The sequence below is a fragment of the Oxyura jamaicensis genome, chromosome 6 (assembly GCF_011077185.1).
Source record: "Oxyura jamaicensis isolate SHBP4307 breed ruddy duck chromosome 6, BPBGC_Ojam_1.0, whole genome shotgun sequence".
Taxonomy (NCBI): Eukaryota; Metazoa; Chordata; class Aves; order Anseriformes; family Anatidae; genus Oxyura; species Oxyura jamaicensis.
The window spans coordinates 30,723,498-30,747,249 of NC_048898.1; the positions used below are offsets into that span (position 1 = coordinate 30,723,498).

General features: G+C 37.5%; 2 long non-coding RNA genes across 3 annotated transcripts in view; one reads left to right on the plus strand and one right to left on the minus strand.

Moving 5' to 3' along the window:
- The window catches only part of LOC118169365, a 12,688-nt gene extending 8,717 nt beyond the window's left edge, over positions 1-3,971 (minus strand). For both annotated transcript variants that reach the window (XR_004752045.1, XR_004752044.1), the window contains exons 1-2: positions 3,870-3,971; positions 2,721-2,834 (exon numbers count right to left, since the gene is read on the minus strand). This is a non-coding gene — a long non-coding RNA (uncharacterized LOC118169365). The remainder of the gene's footprint in view (positions 1-2,720; positions 2,835-3,869) is intronic.
- The window catches only part of LOC118169366, a 26,036-nt gene extending 2,557 nt beyond the window's left edge, over positions 1-23,479 (plus strand). Inside the window, exons 2-5 of the long non-coding RNA XR_004752046.1 lie at positions 1,274-1,380; positions 15,260-15,339; positions 21,783-21,884; positions 22,773-23,479. This is a non-coding gene — a long non-coding RNA (uncharacterized LOC118169366). The remainder of the gene's footprint in view (positions 1-1,273; positions 1,381-15,259; positions 15,340-21,782; positions 21,885-22,772) is intronic.
- The last annotated feature ends 273 nt before the right edge of the window (positions 23,480-23,752 follow it).

A 23,752-nucleotide genomic window follows, 5' to 3' on the forward strand; every position in this document is an offset into this window, starting at 1 on the left:
AATGTCATACTTGTATTCACGTCTCTAAGCCAGCCTTATGGGCAAATACTTCCTTGAATATGTGTTGATTTGCATAGGATAATAGTTATTTTCTCTCCATTTCTACTTCCTGGAGAACTGGGAATTTTATATATATTCTTTCTAGCTGCTATGGAAGTTGCAGATAAACCTGCCTTCAGACATGTAAGGATGTCTAACTTTCATTGTTCTCACCCTTGACTCATATTTTTGCTGAAAAATCTATGTTCCTTCATATATCTACTTTGTTTTAATGGAAGCATTTGAAAATGATGAACAGTATGTGTTGACTTGCTAATGCATGGCCAGTAAGTTGAAAGACCCAACATGGATTTCTTATGGAAATCATCATAATATGTAGTTTCAACTGAAATTGTGTAAAAGTGAGTTAGTTATAAAAATATATATATATATTTTTATGATTGCTTTAAGAAACTTTGTAACATAGTAACATAGTAACTTTGTGCCTGCTATAGTTTATACTAGCAGCAATACTCAGCATACATCTTATGATATAGCTGTGCACCGGAAAGAGCAGTATGCACCATCCACTGAAATCAAAATGAAAACTGAGAGCTGAGTTCCCTCGGATGGAGGTTACCTAGTGGTGGTTTGACTGAGTCTTGCTCTGGGCAGAAGGAGTTGTGTGCTTTCTAAGACCCGTCTGGACGTGGTCTTTCGGACACACTTGCCATGATGTGCTTGGGAGGGGGGTTGACATTGTGCCATCCCTCTTGCCATTTGAAATCGCAGCTTGGCTCTGGCCTGCTTACGTTTTGGCCTAAGCTTCTTCAAAGCTGTTTGAACTTTCATGAAACCAGGCTGTGTTCAGGACATGGGACTGTGATTATTAAACACTTTTTCAATGTCTCTAACAGCTTTCACCCAAAGACCTTAGGACACTTGAATGCACTCATGATTAACTGCACACTCTGCACTGTGTCCCAGTAGAAAACACCTGGGAAAGCCATGTCAGCTCTGAATATACTTTCCCAACATGAGGACACAGTAGAGCAAGACCTGGACTGAAATCTAGTTTAAAATACATCAGATGCTTCAGCAGTTCTGCTTTTCAGCCATACATTTTGAGTGACCCTTTTCCTTAGCATCATTTAAATCTTAATAACCACTTCCAAATTCCAGATAAAACAGAGATGTGGTGCAATATACAACCAAATCTGTTTGATGATTACACAGCAAGATGATGTGTATAATTTGAAGATCTTGCTTCCAGCAATTTCTTTTCCTATTACAGGATTTTAGAGGAGAAGAAAACAAAGAAACTTTCCTACTGCAGCATATTATGCAGAGAAATACACTGAAGAGTGAGATCTGCTGTAGCGTTAGGGTAATGGTGGTCAGGTAGGTGTCACCAATATTCCATATTCAATCACTTCCATTGTCACAAAGAGAGAGCCAGCACTGATCACTGTGTTTTTTTTTAGCTACCATGCCTTGCTCCAGGGTCTTCCTGCACCATAAGTGGCTCTAAGGGACGTGGTTTGGTGATGGGACTCGGTAGGTTAGGTTGACTGTTGGACTTGATGATCTGGAAGGTCTTTTCCAACATAAATGGTGCCATGATTTTATAATTCTATAAAAAAGTCCTTGACAACTTCTTGAAAATCAAAACTATTGGTCTCTCTAAACCACAGGTGGTGTTTAGATGGTTATATGGTGGTTTTTGTTTGTTTGTGTTTTGTTTTGTTTTTTTGGGGGGTGGGAGGGGAGAGGAGTTGAGTCTGTGATATAGCTCAAACTGCAGCTGATTTAGCTGTCTATGTAACTGGATTTTATGTCTGAAAATATCTGAAAGCAACTATCAACACTGATATTTAAAAGTCTACTTCCTCCTTTCAGTCTTTAGGACATAGCTAAGCATAAAATCACAGAGTTGCATGGCCAAAGCTTTCTGCCAGCTTTTTTACATGACTGGGATTTTATAGCGATATCACACTTAGGTGTGACTGATGATTCATTAAAAAAAAAAAAAAAAAAAACAGAAGTTAGAGGTGGAAAAGACTGTTAGGTCACCAGCTCCATTTCCCTGCCAGGGTGGGATATACTGCAGGTGTTTCTGCTCTAAGATTTGAAGTGCTGTGCCAGTGCTGGTTGTCATTAATTATTGTATTTTTGAACCAAAGACTAAGTCCTTGGGGTTCTGAGCACCAGCTTCCTACAGCAGTGGGAGTCCCATAGCTGATTTCTTCCCAGACGTGGGACATCACCATTTGAAACACTATCTCCTGTGATCATTTGTCCAGAAGATTGGAAGACAAGAAAGCGCATGGATGAATTGGGCATAATTTCTGTGACAGGTGAGAGTTAGACAGCGAGCTGTACCTGCTCTATATGATAGCTTAGACTGTCTTTGACTATTTTTAAGTCAGAGAGGAATTTTCTTCTGCTATAGCATAGTTCATTCACAGTTAAATGTGGTCTTTCCCTCCCTAATACCTGAGTGCTACACAAATCACTGGGGTCTTATTTTCTGCAAAGGATGTTTCAAGGTATTCATTATAACCTAGATATTACATTTTGCTTGAACTTGTAGAAGTAGTTTTTTTTTTTTTCCTTTTTTTTTGTTTTGTTTTGTTTTGTTTTTTCAAGTAAGAATGAAATTCTTTTGCTCTTTTATGAGACTCTTAATGTATCTGACACAAAGAAAATAGAATTAAAGCAAATAGTAGTTCAGCTTTTACCACAATATGAAATCCTGTTTGCTCTCTCACTGCACATCAAATGTTGACATTAACTAGCAGATATGCCACTTCCATGCCAGGGTTTCATTCCTGGAACATGAGATCAGACTGATTCTGTGAAAATAAATATTAAAGAAAACATGCTCAGTAAAGTGCTCAGCTCATAAAGGCCTAGTGCTAAGAAATCTGGGCAGCTGCAGCTGCCTCTACCTCCTCTGAGACTTGCTAGCTTGCAGCTCTTACTTCCCAAGATTTGTGTTACAGTTGTATATTTTGCAGGTAGCCAATATGATCCCATTTCTGTTTAGAGTTATACAACTTCAGTTTCCAGTTCCCCCACGCACCAAGCACTGTTTTTGGAATGAGCTCTTTTCTAGATACCTCAAGTATCAGTTCTTTTACTATTTTTCAGCTGCTTCCATTTCATGATAACCTGGAACTTCCTCAGTTTTCTTTGTTAAAAGGTGGAGATTTGTGAGGTTGGTAGTAGTGGTTGGTTGGTTTTTAGTGTTTTTCTTTTTGTTTGTTTGTTTGTTTGTTTTTCCTTCTCTTTTCAAGCTTCTGTAAGTTCCATAAATAACCTTATAATCAGATGTATGTCTACTCTTTCTTCAAAGGTGTACAGAAGTTAAATGTGGTTCCTTGCTTGATCTTTGGAAGATTAGTCTTTAGGACATACAAAGCTAATGTACTGTACTAATAAGAAACTCTCAGTGTTTCCCCTGAGCTGACGCTCTTGGCTACGGAGCAAAGACTGGTTCTACATGAGGAAAGTAACAGCCAAATTCAGCCTTTGGCTCTAGGTGGGGACAGTAACAGCCAAGTCCATTCAGCCTTTGGTTATCACCTTTCAATATGTCTAGTCAGATGAAGTGGACCCATTTTCTTTCGCCCCTCTCTATTTTCTTTTCTATTGCCCTTCTTTCCAGAAAGAGAGGCAGTGTTACAGAGAATTGAGATGGCTAGGTGAGCCTGGACAGTTAGGGAGAACATCTCCCTCACAGCCATGTAGTAAACACTATATAGCAAGTTAAAAATTTCATGTTATTATAGCATCAAGATATCCTGGACAGGAAGAAGCTCCGTAATGTTAATGCAGTGTGCATCCATTCCATCTTTTCTTTGAAGATTTCCCAAGTTTAGGCCTACCCTTCAAAGAGCTTTCCTGCTGGTAGACCCTCCTCATGTTCAGTGATGCTCTGTGAGTGTTCTTTGAACCAGCTTCTTTGAGGATCAGGGGCTGAGGAAAGACAAGATGAAAACAGGTGAGTAACTGTCTAATATGAAGAAAAAGGAGAGGGAAATCCTCTTCCCTGGGGTTGCATTTAAAGCTGAACAGGGAGTTCTGGGTTGAAAGGTTAGAGAGAGAAATTGTTTTTGTTTCAGGTGGAATTCTTGTTGAAGGAAAGTGTTGAAACAAGAGAGCTTTGGGGTTAAGAAAGTTTCTATGATCAAGTAAGTGGTAGCTGAGAATTTACATTAAATTATTTCACTAAAACTAGTGAGCAGGGAAATTAATTTCCTTTCAAAATGAAGGCAAAGCCTTGGGTTACAGCTCAAACAAAAGGAAAAGTAAATGCTTTGCATTAAATTCCTTGTGCATTTCATAGTTTTACAGACAGCTTTGAAATTTATGGTGTAGATGCACTGGTTTGAAGTACAAACTCACCTTGCCTGACCTCCCACATAACACCAGCCTTTGAATCTGACCCTGTAATTTCTGCATCAAGAACCTCACTCTCTGTTTGAGCTATAACATGTCTCTTAGATATCCATCTAGTCTTGACTGGAGACTGAATATAAAGGAAATCCATCACATCCTTAGGTAGCTGTGTTTAAATCACTAAGATAAGCCTGTATATCTAAGGCTTTTTCTGAAGACAAGACAGCAACAATAATTTTCTGGAGAGGCCAGCACTCGTGGGAGGGTGAGCATCTGCAGATCCAGCCATTAGGTTCATACAGCTCAGAAACGGGGGGAAAAAAAACAAAGTATTGCTCTAGGTGCCACACAACATAAATGTAATGTTGTTCTGGAGAGGACTTAACTTTGTTTAGAATACACTTCTTTTTAAAGGGCTTTCAAAGACCAGTGGAGTAAGTTATTATTTGATTTTCAAGGCTGACAGTTGGGAGACTACACAGTAGTGCTACAGTGAGAACAAATTAAAAACTCTAAGGAAGGGGGGGTGATGTTACCTGTGAAAACAATTCTATTTGTTTTTATACTACCTCTTTACAAACCAGTTCTTTTCTGTCCCAGCTAGTTTAAAAAAAAAAAAAAAAAAAAAAAAAAAAAAAGTTTTGACAATATTTCACTTATGTTTTTTTCATTGAAGAGTTTATTTTTTTGGTTAGCTGTAGCTTCCCTCAGTAGAGAACGAAAGGAAACACATTTCTATCTTGCTGTTCCCTGTACTCTGTGCACTCTGCATGGTTCCTCAGTCCCAGAGAGCCTGCCCCTTGCCACTTGCTTGCTTGTACAGGAGACTGCCAAGTGATCAGCTTACACATCCCATCCTGTAAAAAACAGGCACATTCCTTCTCCTCCTTCCTGGAAGACAAAGTACCCCATGAGCTTTGTGAGGCAGTCTCTATCGCTAAGTTTATTACCCCTTGTATTAGGAGTTGCCCCACCCAGCAGTAATGCAGTGGCTCAGGTGAGGTTGCACAGCATCTTTTTATTTCAAGCTGATGATCTCCCAGTGATGTTACTCTCTAGTATTTATAGACATCAGCCCAGATTTTTTTTTTTTTTACTTTCTGCCAGTATTTGTCAAAAATTAGAGCCACAGTTTCTCAAAACTGGGCATGAATTTTCAGGTGGACCAATTTCAATGGCACTAAGTGGTACACTTTCTAATTACTTAAGTGGTATATTTCTTATCAAAGTCTGAACAAATGTGCTGACTTGAACCATCCAATATCTTTGTATCTTTATATATATATATGTATATATATAATCTTCTGATATGTTTTAACATGTTGAGGAGTTTTCTTGTCTTTCTGTGTTCTTTTATCTCCAAATCTGTACTACAAGTCCCTAATATTCTTACATTTTTTATCCATTCTTTTTCTGTCTCCCAATTCCCTTGATATAAACCTTCTGTTCCTAGCACGCATCAGTCAAAGTGTAAATTCTAGACAAAAATGACCTGTGCATGTGGCTGCAGGGTGCAGCTGGTTCTGGGTGGCAGCAGCCCAGTGCTGAGGCTGCCTTGTGTGAACCAAGGTGCTGCCCTGGCCCGAGCTGATGCTCTTCGATCCATTTGCTCTATTTTCATTGCATTTCACTGGAAAGAGTTTCTGTAAGATATGTGCTCACTCTGTGGAATAAGTCTTGGGTGACTCATTCAGAAATAATAGTATTTCCTCTAAGGGCACATGCATGTAAAAATGTTCTTTTCAGTGACACTACTACCTTTGGATAGCTGGTTACACTTTGTATTCAAACAGCCTTAACTTATATATTTCCCATACTATTTTTTTTCATGTCTTTCATTTGTTGTTCCATCGGTGAGATCTGTGGAGTTTAAATCTGGCTTTTCAGTAAAGCCCGTTCCATAATCTCTTATTAGATTTGGTTTTACCTGGTTTAGTTTTCCCACTGATAGCTCTTTAGTTTCTTTGTCTTCTGCTGTTTTTCCAATTACAAACATCCAGAAGAGATTTTGAAGTATTTAAGATGACTGAGGTAACCCCTAGGTTATATTGTTCCACGTGTTTCTGTGTTCATCTAGACTACTTGAGCACTGCTTTTGCTTACATACTTTAGAAAGAGCTGTTCCACATTTTTAGTGCATCTTAGGACAGAATGACCACTATTGTTCACAAATGACTGCACAGGCATCTGAAAGCTATTCTGGCTAATTTAACTACAAAAGTACAATGAATCTGAAAAATATGAAGGAACCTTTCTTAGGTTCAGGAAAATCTCTTTCAAGGCTAATGAGATTCCCTCTGCCTCTCAGAACACTACTCAAACAAGTGCTCTGGTGTGTGTTGGTTTTTTGTCTCTCCTCCCCACAAGAAACCTCTTAAAAGGGGAGTGAGTGGGTCACCATCAGGTTAAGAGCCTTTGGTTATGAACGCTACCTTTCATTCACTTGACTACACCCTGCATAACATTGGGTACAGCCTTGTGGCACCAGTCAGATGTGAGGTGGGGCGCTTATAGATTAGTCAGTGTTAAGTGTGTGGTTCTGTGGCCCAAATTTCTATGTCATGCATTATTTCTCCCCTTCTATCCAAATTCTGGTAAGCAATGATGCAGATCAACTTTCTTAAGGAAGGAAAAAGTGCTGTATTTATTTATCTGGCAGTTATTTCAAAGTTATGTGCAATTTATCCAGTGGGTATTTCAAATACAGATGACCTACACCTTGTAGGTAAAAGTGCATTTTCAAAAGCTTCTAAATGCTTCTAAATAAGGAAGTAGAACTAGGCATTTTATCATTAAAACACTCATTATACCTAACATTTAAAGAAAAGAAAAAAAATAAAATACTTAAATTTACCTTTCTTACATGTAATGTGATTAATATATTTGTTAGTACCTGGTTTCAGGAATATAGGCACATAGGTTCTAAGCCCCTGATAGTCTGGTAGCTACCTACACCCATTTAGCATATGCAACTCTTGTTAAACTTCTGTTATTACCACTACAATACTAGAAATCATAAAAGACTGAGAATTTAGGACTCCTTTACATAACATACTGTACATTAAAAGTCATCATTCTTAGGTCTCACTGCTACTTAGAATTAACCTAACTGGAAATTAATTAAATATAAATTTTGCACAGAGTAGGCATGTGCCCTGTAGAATGCTTGGCAACAAAGCTGTGCAATTCAAGGACTCTATTGTACCAAAAACATAGAGGGTTTTGTTTTGTTTTGTTTTGTTTGTTGTTGTTGTTGTTTTTAGCAGGTAATGAGGAAAATATGTATAGATTACTGTCCTATGGAAATTTTATAGAATTGTTCTTTCAGGTCAGGGGCATTCTGGTAGATGTCTACAGTCACCTGTGCTCATTTCTGTGAGCTGTTCAATATCAACAAAAGTTTTATCCATTTTTTAAGGTACACAGTAGAAACAGAATTTATTTCACCAGATATTAACCGTTTAAATGTTAGCAATCTATTTCAAGCTAAGTAACAGTCTAGCTTAGACAAAGGAAAGAGGTAGACACCAGGTAGCAATTTGTCCCACCTATTCATAGATGGCTGCCTGAAGACAGGCAGAGTAGGTTCATAAAGTACTCATTAATTTCTTTTCATTCATGAGAAGCAGAGGACCTACCATGTTGTTAGGCAGAACACTGGAAATATGAGGTAAAATGTTTATTTTCCAAAAGCAATTAGGTGCTAGTGAGGTTCTGCCTGGTTTTGGGCATTGCTTCTAAAGGAACTGGCTAAAGTTTGGCATGTGCTGGCCTATCCAGTGTATGACGGTATTAAAAAATAAAAGCATTGAACTTGGAAGGCAGCATCCAAACAACTTCCAGTGGTGTCTAAATAATATCTTGAAGGGAAAGCAACAACAACAACAAAAAAAAACTTATTCTGCTCCTACAATAAAATTAACAGAGCAAGGTAGATTATAATGTCGAGTATAATCATCTGACTTCCATTTCCCTCCCAGACCACTTTGCATGTCTGAGTTATTTACTCATGTTGAGAATTCAGAAAAAAATTATGTTCAGCCTCTGTCTACTTTAGGCTGGTTGTATCTGGGATCTGTTTTTTTAGGTCCTCCTTTGATCACTTGTTTTATTTTGATGGCTCAACAGGACATTAAGGAAGAAAAATGGAATTAAATCAAAGGTTTTCCAAAAGGTTATGGGAACTATGGACTCATAGCACAGGAAAGCTTACCAGATTCAAGTCAGCTATAGAGTTTGTGACCACAGAAGTGTTTTAGGAAATTTTCTCTCATTTGTCTAAATTTTATGTATCACGAGGTGCTTAATAAGATGCCATATGTAATGCTTAAGTGACCTGCTTCTACTTTTACAAGTGCAATTACCTAAAGACAAGCTGGGTTTTGTGCGGTTTTCTGCTGGGATGTTGAGGAGACGGCAGGTGGTAATGCAGCCGGTGCCAACTATTACAGGGCTGCCCTGCTGGAAAGTGAAGTGGAGGTGAAAAATGTTACCACATCTCTGGGTCACCTTTCCCCTCTGAGCCTCCCCCTCTGAAGGGAAGCCTCACTGGTCAAAGGCTTGCATTGTACCCATGACCGAAATAAATAACATAAAACATGCCCTGGTACAGTGTGGGTGGGCAGTTAAAGCTAAGGCAAACACACTGCATTGCCAAGCAATATTTTTTTTTTAAGCAGTAGGCAAGATGCATTTCAACAGATGCATTTCAAAAGAAACAACCACAAAGATATGGGAAACACCTGCAAGCCTCTGTTTTGTGGGAGTCTCTAACGTGGGGGCCCAGTGGGAGTGCAAAACCCACCTGTAACATTTCTACAAAATTGGTGCATTGGCATCTGCAAAGCAGGGAAAAAAATAAATGTGTCTGTTGATTGGGCATATTTTGTTTGTGAAAATGAGCATGAGTTCACACAATTCTCCCTGTAAATGTTGTGTGCAAACTGGCTCCCCAGTATTAATGGAGGAGGGTGGGATAGGGGAAGGGCCAGAAAGGGTTGTTGTCCCTACCAGAACAGCCCAGCATGGCACACCTGCACCCAGCTGTGACACCACACTGGCTTTTTACCTTTTGCATTTTAAGATTTTAGCTTCAAGATTTACTTGCTAATATCCTCACAGAGACATCTGTGACTCACAGATGTCAAACTGGCAGCACATTTTCATCAAGCACACTTTGCCTTGGCTAGTTTCACTTTTGTCTTGAAAATATCATCACCTTGAATGGGGAGGAGACAATCATCTCCATAGGAATAAGTAACTCTATATATCAACAAGTTTATAATCATACGTAGATTAAGGCCAGAAGGGAATATTATGATCATCTAGTCTGACTTCCTACATAGTACAGATCAGACTGAATTAATAAACAATAATATATATTGTAGTAAGACATCCATTAAAGAAAAAAAAAAAAGTAATGAGGAAACCATGCCTGAGAAATTTCATAGTGATTTGACTGCTGTTGAACACACATTGTCACCTTTCTTCCTTTGAGTTTGTGTAGCTTCAGCTTCCAGCCTTTCAGTCTTATTATGTTTGCTTGATATGCTTAAAAATAATAATAATAATTTAAAAAATCCTCCAATATCACATTTGTTTATCCTTTTTGCTTAAGATTAGGGTCTAGGTAGTGACAGGTCACCCCTGAGGGTTTAAAAGGACCTATCTTCTATAATTATTCCAAATTTTCCAGAGGTACCTTATTCTTGCATCTGTCTTTTGGCCTCTCCAGTGTTTCAGTAACAGAAATAGTAGACAGAATTCTTCCAGATTAAGTCTTTTAATTTCTCATTCCTTATAGATTTCTTTACAATTTTACCCCTCAGTTCTAACATGATTGTCAGAGTGGAGCTAAAAACTTGCAGAAATTGGGAGCTGCCCTACGGTCCTGCATATGATAGTGCTACTTTCACAGCTCTGCTTTTTCTGAGGACACCTTTCCAGGTGTTTTGGTGAGGAGCAGTGAGCATGGCGAGGCAGAGCAGCCTCTGCTGCAGCTCCGGCATGATGGAAGAATAGAAGGAAAACAGGGCAGCCCATTCTCCTTGGGCTCCTGTACGTCCTGGTCCTCATGAGCACAGCCCAAGCTACAAATGGCAATGCCCTAAAGGAGCCCAGTGCCAAGTGGGTCCAGTGCTATGAAAAGGTTTGACTTGAATCATCTGTCTCTGCTACAACCCTTAGCAAAATTCCCCAGTCACTTACAGTGCGAGCTAATGTCATTGTATCTCTATAAAAGCCATCACAGGAGTGGTCTGAAGTCATGGCAGTAATACAACTTGGACCTGTAGAGGTCTTGGACTACATAGTGTGTTTGTTTTGTCAAAGACCTTTTCCTGGATGCTAGCTGCAGGTTCTAGCATGTATTTGCATCATATTTTACAAGCCTGCATAGCCAGTCTCTCCCCCTGGTCCAAGCAAGCTGGAGGTCATGTATCCGCAATCGGTATGGGAGTACCTCTAAAGGAAAAAATGCTAACAGTCTGGAGTAGGAATGGAATAAGATTATATATGTCTACAAAAACACTATGTACTCATGCCCCCATAACTACATATATATATATATACATATAAAAGTTTATAGGATATACAAAAAAGATAAAAAATCACATCCCTGCATCAGCTGAAGCTAATCTACACCTTTATAGGCTTGAACAAACACCCGGTGGAAAGACACCTGTTGAATGTGCCCCAGCGTGTGGTTCTTGTCAAAAAACTACTGTACAGATTTCACCATCATGAGAAATTGATCTGTTTCCTCTGTCTACTTACAGTCAGACCTATTTACTTGGGTCTTTAATACCCTATTGCTGTTCTTTAGGGGGGTTTCTCAGTCCTGTAGAAGTAGAAGGCAACTGGGGTTCTGGCTGATACTCTCACTGAGTGAGAGTTTTAAATATTTCCATTTTAACTTCTTTTTAGAAAGTATGACCCAGAAAATATCAGGCTTTACCTTTGTCAAGCTCTCAGTGATAGGTAGTAGCAAACCCATATTTTTAGTGCTGAACTGAACAGGTTTGGTCTAGAAATAATTGCAAGGCAATAAATAGGGAACCCCAGGATACAATTTTGACCTTTGCTTCTACTGTTTTACATTTGTTTTCTCTGAAAAAAAAAAAAAAAAAAAAAAAAAAAAAAAAAGATCTCCTCCTTTTTTGGAATAATATGAAAAATAGAGAATTGAAAAGCCCAAAGAGACCATGCTTTCTAACCCTTTGATTTTTAAAGGCTTAAAAAAAATGAAGATCAAACACATAACCACTTGAAGTTTTTCTCTCATTGGTTGTTTTCATAGTCAGAAATCACATACGGATATATCTTGATCTTTCATTGTAAAAAAGAGAAAAGACAAGATATATCCATCTCCCTTCCCAAGTCCCATATTGTGATTTGAGCAAAAAATTTCTGTCTTACAGGAGTCAGACAATTTTTCTTCTCAAATTTTTCTCTCTCAGGTAGACTTCCCACTGTTGTTATTTTACAAAAAGAAGAGGTGTGCAGTGCTATGCATCTGTATCTAGTAAAACACCACTGAATCTGCAGTCCAGAGGCTAATCTCTGGGATGTCAGAGGTGAAATAAATGTCCTACCGGTAACGGATCTCTTCTTAGTCTCCTCTCTGGATTATGTGACTATAGGCAATGTTACAGTTGCGAAAAAGGCAAATCTGGAGAGCATAATAATTCTATAATCAAGATGTAAAGGAAATAAGAATATTAAACAATTCATTTTCCTCTACATTTCAGGGATTGTTCTCAAATTGTAGTCAGTGACATGGTGAAGATCCATGCTGCCAGGGAGAAGAAAGTTACAGGAAAATGTTTTTCTTAAGGAGCACTAATCCTGACAGTTTAATGATTGTTCTGCCTTAAGTGGAGCAGACTCTACTACTACTTAGGTTTTAGAAGACTGCAGAAAATGGTGGGTTTAAGTTCATCACAGTATAGGTAAGTAGAGAAGCTACTTAAAATGTTTTCAAAATTCTTTTCATCTGACACATAACTGATAAATCTTGGATTAATGGATCATTAATACAGGATGTCCCTGCAGCCACAGATTCTGTTCCTTTCCTACTGGCAAGTTATAGCACAATAAAGGTATGAAAGTGCGAAAAGCATCTTTTCTATCTTGCTTGGAGTCACACAGTGAAATGCTGGAATACCAAGCAAGTAAAACAAGGCCCATTGCCATGAAAAGCCTGTCCTGCTGGTACTGAAAACTGGAGCTATGTAAAGAAAGGTAATTTCTCTTTGCATATAAATTGATGGTTTTGTTATGTTTATCAAACAAACAAAATGATCCTGATCTTTAACTAGAGTTTAAATTAAAAAACAAACAAACAAACAAACAAAACTAAAATTGACATTGGAAATGGTGTAAAATGGCTAAGAACTTCACACCAGAATTTGGGTCCTATTTGGTGGAGGTCTAGTTTTCTAATAGTGGGTGTCTGGATATCATTGGAAGCCATGCATGGAGAAGGTTTGCCTTTTCCCCTTCTCTCCTCTTTCAAGGGTGACAGGTCAATAGCATCCCAGGGCATACTGAGCTAATGCCAGCAGTATTTCTCCTTTGTGGATCAAATAGAAGGAATTGGAATGAGCCTTCCTCAAATTCTCTTTCAGGATCTCCTCCAGGCAAAACTTAGAGGTTTGCATAATTCTGAAAATCAATCTGCCTACGTTGGCAATGAAAAAGAAGCCTCTTACTCCTTTTTTTTTTTCTTTCTCTTGCTGTGATTTTTCCCTCCTTTATGGACATTTTTACATATACTGTTTCAGGCACGCTGAGACAAGAGTAAGTTCTATGCAATAGTTTATCAGAGTGTGTGAATTTGGTGTGGTCAAACAAAACATTTAACTTAGTGTTCTGAATGTATTATTGAAAACTGAAAGATGATATGAATAAATGGAAAAATCAATTTTCCTTCACTTCCTGAAATACTCCCAGAAACCTTGCTAAGTACAATCCAAAAAAGAGAAAAAGAAAATAAGTATGTCACTAAATAGAAATATGTTTTTAATACAACATTGCCAGAATAAAAGTAAAGCAGCTATCATCTTAATTTTTGATCAAGGCAAAGAATTTTTGTGATGCTTTTCATTTTCTCATATGAAATACTATGTTTAGTTTGGAGCCCACGATAGCCACAAGGATGTCAAGATGTGGTACCTTCTGCCATTAGAACTTTGCAATAACAGTTTTAAGAAAGCTTAGATCAGGACCTACAAGATCCTTTGGGGAGTTTCAGGAGACAGTTTGTGTCTCAAACATAGATATTTATTTACTCCTCCCCCCAAAAAATAAGATGCACATATGTCTGCTCAGTGATCCAGTTGCATCTGCTTCTTGCAACAGCTCTTGTGGTGGGTTCTTTCAAAATTCCTGAATGTAGCAGGCTCTATAATGATAATCTCAAATTCTTGGCAATTTTCTGTGTTCTGCTGTGTTTTGAAATATCACAGATATGCCCTATCTTTAAATCCAAGATGTCTAGAAATCGATCGTGCTCCCCTGATTCATGCTTTAATCTTTTGTGGAAGAGGAAAGAGCCTCTAGCTGTACATTATGGATTTAAATCAAGACAAGTTCGAGGGGCCATACAAAGAGGGTAGCTGCTAAGATAGGTTAGAAAAAGGTCAGGCTGGATCACATCGATCACTAGTTACAGCTTTAACTATACAGAGGAAAATCACTAAGGCACAACATCAGCAATGCACAGCTTTCATCGCACCTTTGTCAACTCTGTGGGTGATGGAGTACAGGTTGTAAGTCCTTGATTTTAAATATGGTAATGCCCCATGGAGTTAAAGTTAATAATAAAGAGAGGAACAAGAGAACGCAATGTTGAACAAAAGAGGCAAGTTGAAGTGATTTATTGGCAGGGCTGAAATTTTCATTATGATGTAACAGAGAAAAAGTTTTTAAAACATAAAGAGATTTTATATTTTCTATGGCTAGACGTGCGTTCTTAGTAATAAGATGAGTAGGCAGAAGATGTTTTTGTCTTACTCTGCATAATTATTCCATATTGAAAAGTATCTATTCTATTCTTTGTTGTCATCAAGCATTTACTCTCATAAATTAAGCAGACAATAATCACCTACAGCTCCTCAAAGCTTTCTGTTCCTGTTTGATGTCATTGTGCTTAATTCATCCTTTACATCAGGGTTAAGCCTGGCTTGCTTCTTTTTAGTGCTGCCCTATTATATTTTCTTAGTTGTTGTGGTGTACAGATATTTTTTAGAACTAAAATAGACATCATTGAAACAAAAAAGAACCTCAGTAATAACAATTGGACAGTAGTCTTGCTCTCTTGTTTGAGTAGATCACATTCATGAAGAAAAACTGTATAAAGAGCAAAGGCTTCACTCTGCTAGGTTGTCTTTTCAGTAGTAAATGGAATCCAGAAGCAGATTTTTGGTATGTTACATCACAAATACAAAGCATACCACTCCATACAAAGAGATATGATCTAGAACCTATCTGTAATATTCAATTTCACCCTTTTTTGTTATGAAAAAAATATTTTCCTAAGTGGAGATGCATCATTGACCACGCAAGACAGAATCAATGTCTATTGACTTTAACTTTCCAGCCCATAGTGACATTAACTGAATTACATGCAAATACAACCTGATAAACCTTAGGATGTACAGCTGTGCTCATTGTTGAGAAGGTAGTGACAGAAGGTACATTGACACGTAGCCCATTTAAAGGCCAATCTTGTCAACTATCAATGCTGCTCATGTACCAATAGTTTTTCTTGTTATCCCTGTGGAGTCCTTATAGAGGAACATGCCTCCATTCTTGAAATTAATTCATTTATTTTTTACTCAGTGCCAGTGTATATACTTTTTGTCATTTAATAAAGGTGAATTAGACCAAAGGAGCCATTTTGTCACCTCCTAACACCACTGAAGCTGAGTTTACAGTCCAGTGGAGAAGCTGTGTGTAAGTTTTATCATCTGCCACTTCTCAGCTGGGCTTCCTTATCTGGATGGCTAAAAACCTCAGGCTAAACAAGTTCATTTTATGGGGGTTATAAAAATCTATCCCAGTAAAACAGACTAATTGTTCCATCTCTTCTAGACCATGACTGCCAACTAAAATTATTATAACTGTTCAGATTAAGGAGATGAGATTTACATTAGCAGCATATGAGGTGTTTTGTTTGTTTGTTTGTTTGTTTGTTTTTAAGTATTGTTCACTGTTGTGCCTTCACATAACAATAAATGAGAAAGGATATAACAATTAAACATATCAACAACATTGCTTGGAGAGATGAAAATCAAAATGACAAAATAATATCCCTTTATTCTGAATCCCCAAAAGAACTAAGTTATGCTAGAAAAGTTTGTGTTTTGCTGTAATGTTTACACTGCTTTTAGGTTGTTAGTCAGCTAAGCTTTGCTGATGGGGCAGGGATTTCTTTTCTGTCTTCCTAACCAATAAAATTGTGCCAGCAAAACCTTCATGTGAAGACAGGATCTAAGTGACATATTTCAGCTGAATGAGCTCAAAATATTTTGTGTGTCTCAGTCTCACAAATGTCCCTTAAACACTAGTTTACCACAGATGGCTATGTGCATTAGATGGTTGGTTGTTTTTATACATAATTTTGAAAACAATAGCAGCATAACATACAAGGGCAACCTTATTCCTCCAAGAAACTCTTTCAAATATTTTGTTTCACATATATCTTCTATTACTCTCTGTTTCTCAAATAACCATTCTTCTTTGTGGTAATTAGACCTGGAAAACACCAAGAATTACAGACTTGTGAGTTCAAGTCCAGTGCAGCAGAAGTGGAATTCTTAGAGATGTGCAAAAAAGGTAGAATCATGGGGACTGCAAAAAATAATTACATGGTTGGTTGTTGTTGCTAAGATTATTTAATTTCGTCAAATAGAGAAGAAATAAATAAGTTTAAAGAAGCAATTAGAAAAAGAGTTGGATGGTGTTTTTTCTCAGTGGATCCTATTTTGTTGGCCTGTGTTTTCAGCTTTCAGTATTCCTCTAGTTCCACTTTTGCATATGGTATTATGTGACCATTTACATGTGAAAGCAGATGCTGAAATTTCTTTGCATGTTTAGTCACCTTGAATTTTCCTAGGAAATAATCTAAAACTTTTCATGTGTCCTGAATCACATTTCAGTAATCCAGGACTGTGATTCAGCTCTTTCAGGTCCACTGCAAACCCTGAGTAGAATAACCTCATACAGACTTCTGTTGAAACATATGGAGATAATACAGTGGGAAGTTGAAGGATTAGCGATAATCAGCCCCTTTCATCCCTCTGAGAGTGGTACCAGATTTGTCCCCCACTGGAGCTACTTAGACCATGTTAGACAGCATGCCTGACTCTAAAACTGCTGAGCTTCTGCAGTCCTGTTGACTCAGTTGGAAGTGTTGGTTCTCAGCTGTCTTGAAATTCACCAAAATCTGCTGGTTGGTCCCACAACCCCATCCTGAACTAGCATCCTCAGACATGGTCACCTTGGTATAATGAAATTTCTAGATAGACTACAGCCCTTTTTCCACTTCTCCCCAGGTCCTTCTGGCCAATGGGACTGGCTGGATTCAGGCTCATCCCTGCCCTAATCCCCTTGGGGCTGTTGAAATTTAGGTGAAAACAGTGCTGGTTTCACCAAAAGCTTCACCACGAGCTCCTCAGGCACAGAAGATTCTGATTGCTTCCTCTGGGTATTTTGTGCCTAATATTTTTTTATAGTGAGCCACTCCTCAATAAAGGCTTAAATTAGCATGTCTAGTATTAGATTGAGTGTATTTATCTTAGGCTAACATGGCTACAGTTAATAATTGTGCAGTAATTGAAACATGCCTTTGACATCTACTCCCGACTGACTAATTGGACTGTGTCTAGCTGTTCATTCTCACTATATTTTTCTGGCTATTCTGTTCAGCCTGAAAGGTAACTCCCCAACAGTATTAAACTAAAACTAAATTGACCTGCCTCAGAAACCAAGGCATGAGTTCATATTTTATACTACAGAAGTTTCTGAACAAGTTAAGTGAATGACGTAAAAGTTTGTGCTTTGGTGCTTGGTGGAGCTCAGTGATTTCTTGTGTCACCCAGGGTTTTGAAAGTCAGCTTTGCTGCTGCTTTGCTTTTATCATAATTATTTCCATTGGACAATACGGGTTTTAGAACCCTCCATATCTGAATACTAACATATTCTCTCACCATATGTAAATGAATATGTGAATTGAGAAGTACTAAAATTAAGTTTTTGAGGTAGTTTAGAGCATGTAACACACCCTCCATAATGCTATTTATAAACATAGAGAGAGAAGAGAATGGCTCAGTTAAAACACAGCTGACTATGTGGCTTACAACATATAAAGCACTTCCCTCATAATGTTTGCATTTGTGGGAATATTTTTTCCTACGCTTTGTCATGCATTGATTTTAAATGACTGATCTCTTGCACGATAGCCTGTGTGGCTGTGATACAGCTGGCATGCAACCTAAGGCATTCTTTGTTTTTTAAATAAATAAGTTAATATAATAATGATCGAAACTGTGACTATGTAAGTCAGGTTATTTATACTATGTTTAATATAAAGAAAGCTATAATGCAAAATTCAATTCATCTACAGATCACTGTATCACTTCATCCATTATTCTAAAAATGTTTCTGCTGCACAATGCTAGCTGACTACGCATAACTTTTCTTGGAGGGACAGAAGAGATTTTTTTTATTGAAGCCACTTGTTCTTTTCCTAAAACCGTAAAGAATGGGACTGCATGTTACTTTATATACATGCAGATTACCTGAAGAGTACATAGAGCAACACCTGCATGAATTCACAGATGATGTAAATAGGCAAATCTCCATTGCCTCCTATCTAGATACAATGTAACTTTTGGAAATGCCAGACATCATTATAAAAAGGGTAAAGAAAAGATTAGCCAGGGTCCTCAGACACTGCCAGCTTCTTGCAACTTCAGTGGGGAAACATCAAACCCCTTCTACACAGAAATTTCATGTAAACTTAACTTGAAGTATGATTTATTTTTTCACTACAGAAATGGTATAAGTACATCAGACGTACTAGAAAAAAATTATGAATGTATTTATAATTTCAGTAATATATATTACTTAATACAAGTGCTATTCAAAACATGCTGCATAAATCCACACTTCAGATCCTTGCAGCTGAAGCAATCCCAGTCCCCTGGAAGAAATGGAAGTCTTGGCTAACCTGAGCATATCCTGCACCTCCCAATCCCACCCTTGGAGTGGGGTGAAAGGATTTCAGAGATTTACTGTGGCAACAAGCCTAAGCCTGTCCATTTAATTTCAGAACAATTGCCCTTTTTGCAAAGGGAAAGCACACAGCTTTTCATTGTGTATCACTTTGTGGAGTATAACCTCTCTTAAGGCAATATATAAATGCAAAACTTCTGTACCAATGCCATTGACTGCTTATGCTGATGGTCCATGTGGTTAATCTGCTACTGTTCATGCTGTGATCTTAAAGGCTTTCCATCATGTGACATATTCAGGTTATGTTAAATTTATATCTGTTTGCTTCAGGTTGAGATTTTTCATAGTTTTTTAAGGGGTTAGAATGCCAACTTCCCTCCACACTGAGCTGAAGTAGATGTGAAAATAACATTTCCACTTCAAAAAGGGGTTTTGTGACTCACCTAAAGCATTTCGCTCACTCTTAACTAAAAACGTCCAGTACAGAGCCTGTTAACTTATTTACAAGTGGTGTTTACTGAACAGATGCTGCTCTCACATGTCATCAGGAGGAAAGTAGGTGATAAAATTCAGTTCACTGAATCAACGCACAGTTTGTGCAACTTTTGGGAAGGAGTGATAGATTCCTTGAGTCCCATAGTGCCCTTCCCAGCACCAGCTGCCTTTCCACATGTAAGAAGCTATATAGTAAAGACCCATGGGCTTTTTCTTGTAAATCATGCTGATGTCCATCTCTTAAAACAAGGCTAATACTTGGTACTTGGTTGAAAAATCACCCTTCTTAATAACTTTTTTTTTTTTTTTTTTTTTTTTTTAAAAAAAAGAGGGGGGCTTACACATATCATCTCTTAGTTGAATGATAAAGATGGTCTGCCTGTTTTTCTTTCTGTAAAAGTTATTTATTTCCTCTCATTTCTCTGTGTTTCCATGCAGTTACTGGAGTCCCTGAGGACACCATATCTGCAGCAGGCAAATAAAATTTCTTCTCTTAATCCCTGAAGCTCAGCAACTATGTTGTGTTTCAAACACCTGGAAGGCAAGAACAGATGTTGTCATTTTTCTTCAACACAATTTATTTATTTATTTATTTATTTTCTGAGCTATTAATAGCTAGAATGGTAGAATTCTGTCCTTTCATTCTGATTTGTTTCTGAGCTCTTGGACGGTCCCAAATTATGTAAAATTTCAGTAGGTCCTGTTATCTCTTCCATAAAGGTGGCACTGGGGACAGATAAAAGCATCTTTAGAAAATTGCACTTGTAGCCAGATGGGATACCAGCTGGCAATCTTTTTTAAAGTTGTCATGGGTAAAAGATGAAAAAGGAAAAGAACAGAAGCTCAGCTAAGTATAACTTCAACCTGCTGCATATGAGGCTTTAAAAGTATGATTTACTGATCTCATTTTAAGAACCTGCATTAACTTTTCTTCCTGTATAGTAGATCTCATATGTGTATATACAATGCCTCTACTTTCATCACCTAACAAGAATAATTTATAGATTAAGTCCTGTAGATGACTTTATTATACAGTCACAGGCTTCATGAAGCACAGCCTGCTTTGAATAAGCATTATCATCCCATGGAGGCAACTCACAGAATGATAATTAAATCCTCTGGTCATTTGCCAATTACCATGAAAGTTCTTTGTCACACAGTAGGACTATGTGCTGTGTAACTGAGCAGCTGAGGGTTTGTTTTGTATATTATTTTCCCTGTTTTGTTGCCTTTGGCAAGCACATTGCTTTTGACTGCACACCTACACTCTTTAGTAGAACTTGATACGCTGTCTGTTTCATTTTCGTTTAGTTAACGATAATGCCATGATTAGTATTTGCAAGAGCAGTACATGCCAGGAGTGAGTTAATGCTGTCATAAAAGATATAAATTAATCAGAACAAGGCAAGATCAAGGTTACTAAAGTGACTTGGCGTATTGACAGATGGTTAACATAGAATGGGGACCATGTTAATTGTTAAATATGCTGATCATTCTTTCCAGTTCACATCAAGCTAAATCCAACTTTCTGGTAAAGGAATTAATTCAACTTCATCTTGCATGGCAATACTCCTATTTTAATATGTGGGAATTCCTAATCTTCCTCTCTCTCTTCCCTTTTGTACACATTCTTCACTTTTTCTTGAGATTGTAAATGTCATATGAAGCAACATGAAAGAATACACTGGCTACTGCTCCTGCTTTGCTCCAGACCAGGTCTGTGATCTCAGCATATTTCCTTACCACTGCACAGAGATATCTCTTCCCTGCGATACCTCCAAGAAGCCATTTGCTTGGGAATTACTACTTAAGGGACAACAACATTGCCAATGGATGTGTCAGCCTAAGTCATTATAAATTCTTTGAACTTCACAAGAATAACAACAGACCTAGCTGAATGTTTGGATGCCTCACAACTTGCTACATCCAAGTTTAGGATATGTGTTTTGGTGCAAGTCCACTAATATAATAGTAGGAAATTATTTAGCTATAGGTACCTAGAGCTGTTTCCTTTTTGGACTACAGATGTTAAAAGTGACTGCAAAAAACTAAGCTATGTCTTTAATTTGTTTTAAAAATAAAATGCTCCTCCCTACCTTTTAATAACTTGGTACCTTGTGCTCTTTCCAAAGTTCTATAAATGGTCTTAAAAAGACAACCCCAAATCTGTGAAATGTGTCACGTTGATTTAACATCTGGAAGTACTCTCAGGGCTGTCTATGCTTGCTTTCAAGACAGTGAAAAACTAGGCTGTCTGATTTCTTAATATTCGTACAAGGAAAACCTAGTAGCATCATTGAAAGTAAATAAAAGATTACATTTTCTGCACTGGAGGTTGATGTTTTAATGTTTGGCTTTGGGCATTTCCTGACAGTCTGTTACTAATACAGAATGTTAGTAGTTATTTACTTTTACTTTGTAACTAGAGGAGGCAATCTAATGCTCATTAGATAATCTTTATTGGACAGTCTCTGCCATATTTATACTGAATACTCTTATTACATGCTTAGTTCCATTTATTTCATCTGTTAAAATTAGATATTTCCACTCCATTCAAAAAGCATCCATGTTCTTGGCTAGCAGACCCAGAATTTGAAGGTAACCATTAGAAACCGTTTCTAAAGCAACTTTTTATACAGTTTACTATTCCCATCTCTTCTATTCAGGAGCAAGGATTCACAGAGCACATGGTACCAGTCCCCATGCAGAAAATCAAGGCAAAGGACACTCTGACAACTGCAATTTTAAATAAAGTAAAAAACACAGAGGTAAGAAAGTGAACATACAAACTTTTCATTTTATATAATAGAATATGAAGATTAAAAAGCTCCACGTTTAAAGGTCTCTTTGCACGTTGCTTTGAATTATTCTGTTTTGTATTCTGACTGGCTGCTTTTGGACCTTTCTTGACTGACTTAAAAAAAAAAAAAAAAAAGAGTGAGAAAAATAGAAAGGAAGTTTAATCCCCATTTTGACATTTGCCATGTACTCCCTGGATTTACAGTCTAGTGTTTCAAAGTGCTGTAGTGACACACCATCTATACAGAAGAAATTGAACAATTGAACATTCGTGTGCTCACAGCACTGTGACTTGAGGAAATGGTTGGGGGGGGGGGAGGGGGAAGGAGGGCTTTCAATTAAACTTTTAAAGAAAATAGATAAATAATTGTTTAGATATATTTGCATAGAAAATGCCCAGAGCTTTACACAGAAAGCATTGAAAATTTGGATTGTCTGCTATTTATGTAAATTCATGGTTATGTTTTTCATTTTCTTGGTGTTTTGTTTGTTTGTTTTTTGGGGGTGGATTATTTATTTGTTTATTTACGCATTGGGTTGGGTTGTGTGGTGTTTTTTTTTGATTGTTTTCATTTTGTTGTGGTTTTTGGTTTATTGTTTGTTTGTTGTTGTTGTTGTTTTTTTCAGCTAACCCAATAAATACAGGACAGAATAAAAATTATTTTTAATAGATGTGCTGCATTCACAGAACATGCAGCCCGTAATGCATACACTGGCACTGCAGCAGTGATGGGCATCTTTGAGGAGTTGTCCCTTTTCACATACATTGTTCATTTAGATATCAACTATATTTGTCACAGATAAATGGATGATAGAAAGCTAGCCAGCTCAGCTTTTATTTATTTATTTTTTTCTAGATTCTGCTAAAACAAAATCAAGAATACAGTCTTTGATAATTATGTGCTCTTGGAGAAAGCACCAAGATCAAATCAGTGAGATAAAGGATATTGAAGCATAGGAAAAAAATACCATGGGCATAAAGCAAGCTTCCAGGCAGACTTGACCTTTACAGATGTACGCTGAACCTCCTGCTGGTTGCTGGACACATTAGAAATGACCCTCAGCTGATTTCACAACAGCCATCAGATTGTGCTGATGTTCTTGTGTTACAGTTTAACTAGTGACCTGAAGAGTGCCACACCATCAAATATAAGATTTCACCAGGGCTGTGAGGAATTTCTTCCAGTTAATTCCTCCAGAAATGGAAGCAGTGGTTCAGGATCTCATGACCTACATTGTGAACTTAACTCATATCGTTACTGAAAGCAGTTTGTAGAGATTGTTTTTGTATTTACTGTTCCAAACAAAGGACATTCTTTGTTGTTTTCTTTCACTGGAACGTTTTCTTGGAATATTCATTTGTATATTTTTACTTTCTTTTTGTTTGTATGTCTGTATGAGGCATGGAAGAAATTTCAAAACAATGTATGATCCAGGCTTTTCCTTCCCAATATGACATGCTAAGCTTCAAAAGACACTCATGTATGTGCACTTGAGACTCTAGACTCTAGTGCTAAGCTAGCATTCTTTGAAAGTGGCCACAGATACAGGGTTCCTGAGTTTTGGGGTGTCCCATTTGATGCAAATGGGTTAGATTATCAGATGATACAGTGACATTAAATTTCCTAAGCATTTTGTTTGCTGGAACCTTCTGAAGACAGCTATTTCAATTTGAAAAATCTTAACAGATACAACGCTTGAAAATACTTGCTTAATAGTAGTTTTGTCTTTTCCAGCTGTGATATACTGCAGTTTCTCAAAAGTGGGTAGTAGATTTATTAGTTATTTTGATGCATTTGCTTGGCAGTTCTGTGTTTTCTCATGAGGTCCTATGGTG